Source organism: Sylvia atricapilla, chromosome W (genome assembly GCF_009819655.1).
Source record: "Sylvia atricapilla isolate bSylAtr1 chromosome W, bSylAtr1.pri, whole genome shotgun sequence".
NCBI lineage: Eukaryota > Metazoa > Chordata > Aves > Passeriformes > Sylviidae > Sylvia > Sylvia atricapilla.
In genome coordinates, this window is record NC_089173.1 from 4,576,654 (window position 1) to 4,582,653 (window position 6,000).

Below are 6,000 nucleotides of genomic sequence, written 5' to 3' on the forward strand. Positions count from 1 at the left end.
TTTGCTAGCTCGGCTGCTTTTGCCTTCTTCGCTTCGCTTTGCTTTGCTTTGCTCTCCGGCTGCCCCTGCCGCCGTTTCCCCCCCCCCCCCGTTGTTTCTGTTTGTTTTTTTTTTTCCCTCCTTCCTTCTTCCCCCCCTCCCCCCCCAAGGTTTGAACCAGCTCCGAACCTGACCTGACCTGAGAAGTTGGAGAAGTCCCGGGCCTGCCAGAGACGCGTCAGCACCCTCCTCATCACAGTAACCCGTCTTTTCCCACTATTCGGTGTTGGGGAGTGTATTTTTGTCAATAAACCGTTTTTTCCACTTTTCCTCCAAGGTATTTTTCCTTCCCGAACCCAGGGCTGAGGGGGAAAGGGGTGGTGGAGGTTTGGTTTAGGGGACTCCTTTTGGAGGTTCTTCCCTAATTTATTCCAAACCAGGACACAGAGCAATATTTTATTAACCAAAAAAAACCCTGTATTAACCTATGATAACCCTGTAACATAAAAGTTCTGGCCTCTATAGCTTTAGTCTCTTTCTCGGTTTGGAGATGAGTTTAGGAGAAAACTCTCTGGAATTAATGTTTCCTTTAGAGAAAAGAGCTTCAGCAATCCCTTTCTGCCAATGAGGAAAATGAATACCAGTGGGTGAAGTGAAAAATCCCAACTGTTTATTGACAAAGTGCCTGCATGGCAAGGGGAACAAAAAAAAGAATATTATTTAGCCATCGACTCAGAACCTTATTTCTTCCCCCCCCCCCCCCCCCAGCCCCCCCCCCCCAGCCCCCCCCCCCCCCCCCCCCCCCCCCCCCCCCCCCCAACCCCCCCCCCCCCCCCCCCCCCCCCCCCCCCCCCCCCCCCCCCCCCCCCCCCCCCCCCCCCCCCCCCCCCCCCCAGCAGAACAAACAAAACAGAAATAACCCACCAAAATGCCAGGGAAGAAAAAACCTGGTTGGCCACATGGCAAGGGGGAACAAAATGGAGCTGGCTTTTTGTCTCAGGCAAGGGAAAAAAGTTCATGTGTAAGAAATAAATACAAGTTCCTGAACTCAGTTGAGTGTTGTTACTGTAAAGTGCTTCTTGGTTAAATACTATTTACTCGTACCTATTGAAAGGACTTGTCTGTTAAATACTGTTCTCTCATAACCTATTGTTATTGGAATTGCAAATGCCTTTCCTAAATGCCTTCTCTGTTAAATGCTACTTACCTCGGACCCCTTTCTTTGAAACTGTATCCTTCCCATTGAGTATTGAGTATCGCCCCTGCTGCTCCCCACATGGCAACCGATGACACCACCCGGCATGCAAATGAGGAGAACTCCCATGGACCTTAGCAGCCAGCGGAAGTGGAATTGATATCTAAAAACTCCTAGAGCAAGCGAGCCAGTGCCCAGACTGGACTCCAAACTACGTCAGTGAGCAGAGAAAAACATCAGGCTACCTGCTGGGGCTCTGTGTCTTATCACCGTGAGTTGAACAGCACCCTCTCCTCATGACTGCCTTAGACTTTTCAACGACCCAGTGTCTTCCCAGGGACTCTCGCGAGGACTGAAGCCCCAGCTCTGCCACATGTCAAAGCTGAACACCTCCTCCCCTGCATCATCTATCAGGAGCAGTGACAGTGTGCACGATCCCTCGGGCCCCAACCTAGAGTTGACCTTAATAAAGGCATTAAAAGGAGCAGGTCTCCTTGCCCATTCATTTTACATGCAGCAGCTCAGGCAAAACAGATGGGAACCTGTTGAACCTCTGGAACTGATCTCTTCCTCAGAGCAGAGGAAGGTGGTGAATTTTAGTGTCCTTTCTCGTGTTGAGTCTCACAGGTCCTGGCCGATCATCTGTCATTTGTCTGATCTCAGATCAAAACCAAGCTGAACAGTTCAAGGAAAAACAAAAGCCACTGAAGGATTGCTGCTGCAGTCTCTGCAAGGCCAGGGAAAGGGGAAAAAGAAACTTCTTGCCTAAGCTAAAAAAACAAACAAGCTAGCTAAGCAACAAAGTAATTCCTGTCTGCATCACACTGAGCACGCCTGGGAGTGAGGCTTTGAACAAAGCCGCTGCAAGCGCCCCCAAGGCTCCCGCCCCTCTGCCAAACCCACCTTAAAGCTACAGCAACCATTTATGGGCAATAAACAGATGATTAGGAATAGAGTATTATCATAAAATCACCCCAAGACATTCCATCCCTTATTCCATATGGTCGGCTCAATGCCCAAAATAATACATTTAAACTCCACACACACACATCTATACATATAACTATATGCAAATAGTGGCAGTGTGTGTTGATTTAGCACACCCTGGTTTTTGGTAGTGAGGGTAGACACAGAATTGACTTCTGTGAGAAGCTGCTACAAGCTTCTATCATAACCAACAGAGCCAATCTCTGATGGCTCTGAAGATGGACATGCTGCTGGCCCAATTAGAGAGGTTGGTAAAACCTCTGTGATGACATATGTAGGAAGAAAATTCAAAACAGCGCAGGCACAGCTTTTTTCCCAAGGGGTGGAGAAGCGCCACCATCAGGGTGATGATGCCTTGGCCTCCGCCATTTCGGCACAGCCTGCAGCAAGCTTTGCCTGCCTGGCTGCCCTTAGCCAGCTGTGCTGCAGGTGGAAGGACACGGACAGCAGCAGCAACTTCTCCTTTTCAACACCCTGCATGAAGAAAGGCATTGAATGGCACTGGCGCCACAGTGGCTGGCACTGCCTGTGCAGTGGCGGCTAGGCCAAGTGGCCAGCAGCAGAAACATGGTAAGCAATTCCCCGATGCAGGACTTAGACGAAATCAACTTCTCAGCACTGCAATATCCTGCAGAAATCTTTGAATTGGTGGAATTCATTGGCAGTGTTACTTTGGAGCAGCAGGGTTTTTTCTCTTAATGGGTGAAAGAGGAAGAAGTGAAGACACGTGGAAAAAGACAACATGGTGGCACTAAGGTCAGCAGAGAGAAATAGGGAGAGGAGGTGATTTCTCCGCAAGCCATGGTGAAGACTATAATAAAACAGTCTCCCTGTAATCCATGAAGTCCATGGGAGGAAATGATGTCTTAAGTTTTAGCTTTCATGCTTTTCAGATTCTATGCTGCCTAGGGGTGTAGTTCTGAGCCTCATATTAAGTGTTAGTAAGCTCTCCTCACAGAGTAGGTAGACAAAACAAATGCTTTTCCTGCTGAAGATCAAGGACAAGGGGTACAAGTTTCAGGCCCAAAAGCATAAACAACAGTGGACTGAAGAGAGAAAACAAGGATGGCACTTCATAATCTGAAGCTGTAATTGGACAATTAAACCAAATATGCAAATGGACCAAAACTTATAAAAGTGTGAGACCTCGTGATCGGTCATCCATTATAAGTCCACCTTGGGTGTAGCCCTGGTCAGGCTCTTGTACTGCCCAAGGTGTACCCTTAAAGGCCTTTCAATAAATATCTACTTTATTCTCTAGCTCTGTCCAGTCTCTGTTCCAGGTCAGCCTTCCCAAGGCATCAGCAGAGATCCACTTGCAGCCTGTGGGAAAAGGTGTTCATACCAGAACAGGTGGATGCTAAAAAATCTGTAATCCAGTAGGAGACCCGAACAGAGAGAGAGGGCCTTTGCTTCCAGAGATAAAGAGGGCCCTTGCTTCCAAATTAGAGCACCTTATCCTTAAAAGACTACACCCCATGGACTAGTGACCCACGCCATGGGGGTTTTGGGAAGACTCTTTTGCCTGTAGGAGGGACTCACATTACAGCAGGTTGGGCAGGACTGCTACTCATGAAATTAGAACTATGCTGGAGAAGTTCACAGAGAACTGTCTCTCGTGGGAAAGACCCCATGGCATAGCAGAAGAAAAAGACTCCTCTCCCTAAACAAACTGAAGAAATATCTAGAGTGACAAACTGACCAAACACCCCCGCACCCTGTCTCCCTGCACTGTTGGTGGGAAAGAGGGAGGGTCTGAGAGGGGAAAAAAGTGTTTCAAAGGTTTTTTTATTCCTCATTATCTTCCTCTAACTTGGTTAATAATAAATTTACTTTATACCTTTAAGTTTGAGCCTGTTATGGCCTTAGAGTGCTTTCTCCCAGTCCTCATCTCAACTCATGAGCCCTTTGTTACAACTTTCATGGGTGCCTGGTGTCTTAACCAGGGTTAAACCACGACACAGTGGCATTCAGCAAGTAGTGGTACATAGGCATTCCAACATTACAAGTAGTTCTCACCCAAAACCAAATTTCCATGAGGTACACATCACATTTCTCCATCCCTCTCTGTTACCCACCAAGTACAACAAGGTTGCTGGGCAAAGACAACCCCATGGATGGGTTTGTCTTTGTTCAAGGCAGAATCGATCCAAACATTCTTCCCTAATAACCCTCTGACAAGTACTACTGGAACCTTGTCTCCATATGCTGTATGCAGGGGTTCAGATTGGGCAGGGCCTGCTCGGTTGGTGGAACCTCAGGTGTTAACTAACCAGGTTGCCTTTGCTGAATGCATCTCCCAATTTTTGCAAGTCCCCCCACCCAGTGCCTTCAATGTGGTTTTAAGCAGTCTGTTGCACCACTCAACTTTCTCAGCAGCTGGTGCATAAGAAATATGGTACAGCCATTCAATGCCATATTCTCTAGCCAAGGTGTTTATAAGGCTGTTCTTAAAATTACTCCAACTGTCAGAATCAATTCTCTCAGGGGTACCATGCTATTCCAGCTGGTAGAGGGGTCCGCCGCTTGGGACCCAGAGAGCCACAACCACCCCCAAAAGATGTATCGCTAGAAACAGCTTCTTGGGGGGTCAAGGCGCTCCTCAGCTGGCAGATGGGCTTCTCAGCAGGAGGGCAGAGCAGTGATTTTTCAGCTCAGTGATTTCAGCTCAGTGATTTCAGCTCCTGCCCTTGTGAGTTTGCCCCTCTTTTAGCCGGCCGTGATGAGAGAGAGAGAGGTCTCGTGTGGAATTTCCGCAGGTGGTAACTTTATTGCAAAGGTACCAGCGAAAGGGGTCCAGGGACGAGATACCCTCTGCCAACCAGAGGAAACCCAGGGGTTTTTATGGGACACCAGGGTGGGAGGAAAAGAGCACAAAACCAATCAATTGTAACAGATCTACATAAGATCCCCAGGGGGCTTGTGGGTCTCCGGACAGGTCTCCGTGGCCAGGAGGTTTGTCTTTTGTCTTAGGGGCTCTGGGTGAAGTTGCGAAATTCTTTCTTAATTCCTCAGCTTGGCTCCCTCCAGGGCAAAGCAGCTGCGGCTCCGCCCACCCCCACAACTCCTTCTTTTATATTTAGTAAAAAAGCCTCACCAGCCATTCTTTTAAAGCAGCGTAGGAGGCATGAGAACATAAGTAATACGATAACAATCACAATGAAAATCCATAAAACACTTTTAACCAAAGAGGCCACCCATCCTGTCAATCCCCATTGTCCAAAGAGGTTGTCGATCCAGTTCAGAGACTTTTCTGTTTTTATGTCTTTTACTAATCCTTCTAGTTTCTGTATGTTCGCATGGATGGATGTTGAGTGTGAAGAAAGGTTGAAACAGCACATTCCTTCAAAGTCCTGGCATCCGTGTCCATTGACAAGCAGCAGATAATCAATCGCTGCGCGGTTTTGGAGGGTTGCTTGTCTGGTAGTCTCTTCATCCTTTAAAAGATCACTTAAGGCAGCAGATGTGGCATTGGCTTGCTTACTGAGCCAGCACCCCAGGTGATCTATATCACCAAGGGCTTTAAGCGCAGCTAACCAAGGGATGAACACAGAAACTGCAACTCACTCTACCCAGTGTATGTTGTAAATATGACTGTCACAGTTTGCATCACACTCTGAAAAGGATCTCTTTTGGCGTGTGGATACCTTTGTTTTCCTCCAGTTATGTAGTAGTGTAATTGGAGTGAGGGTAGAAAGCTTTCCAAGGCTACAGGGGCCCCCTTGGAGGCGTGAGGGAATCCCAGCCCATACTCTGTCACCACAGATAAAAAACATCCCTTTGGGTAGCACTTTGGGGTGGAGAGTGGACATAGAAAGCATGTGACTGGTATAGTTGCA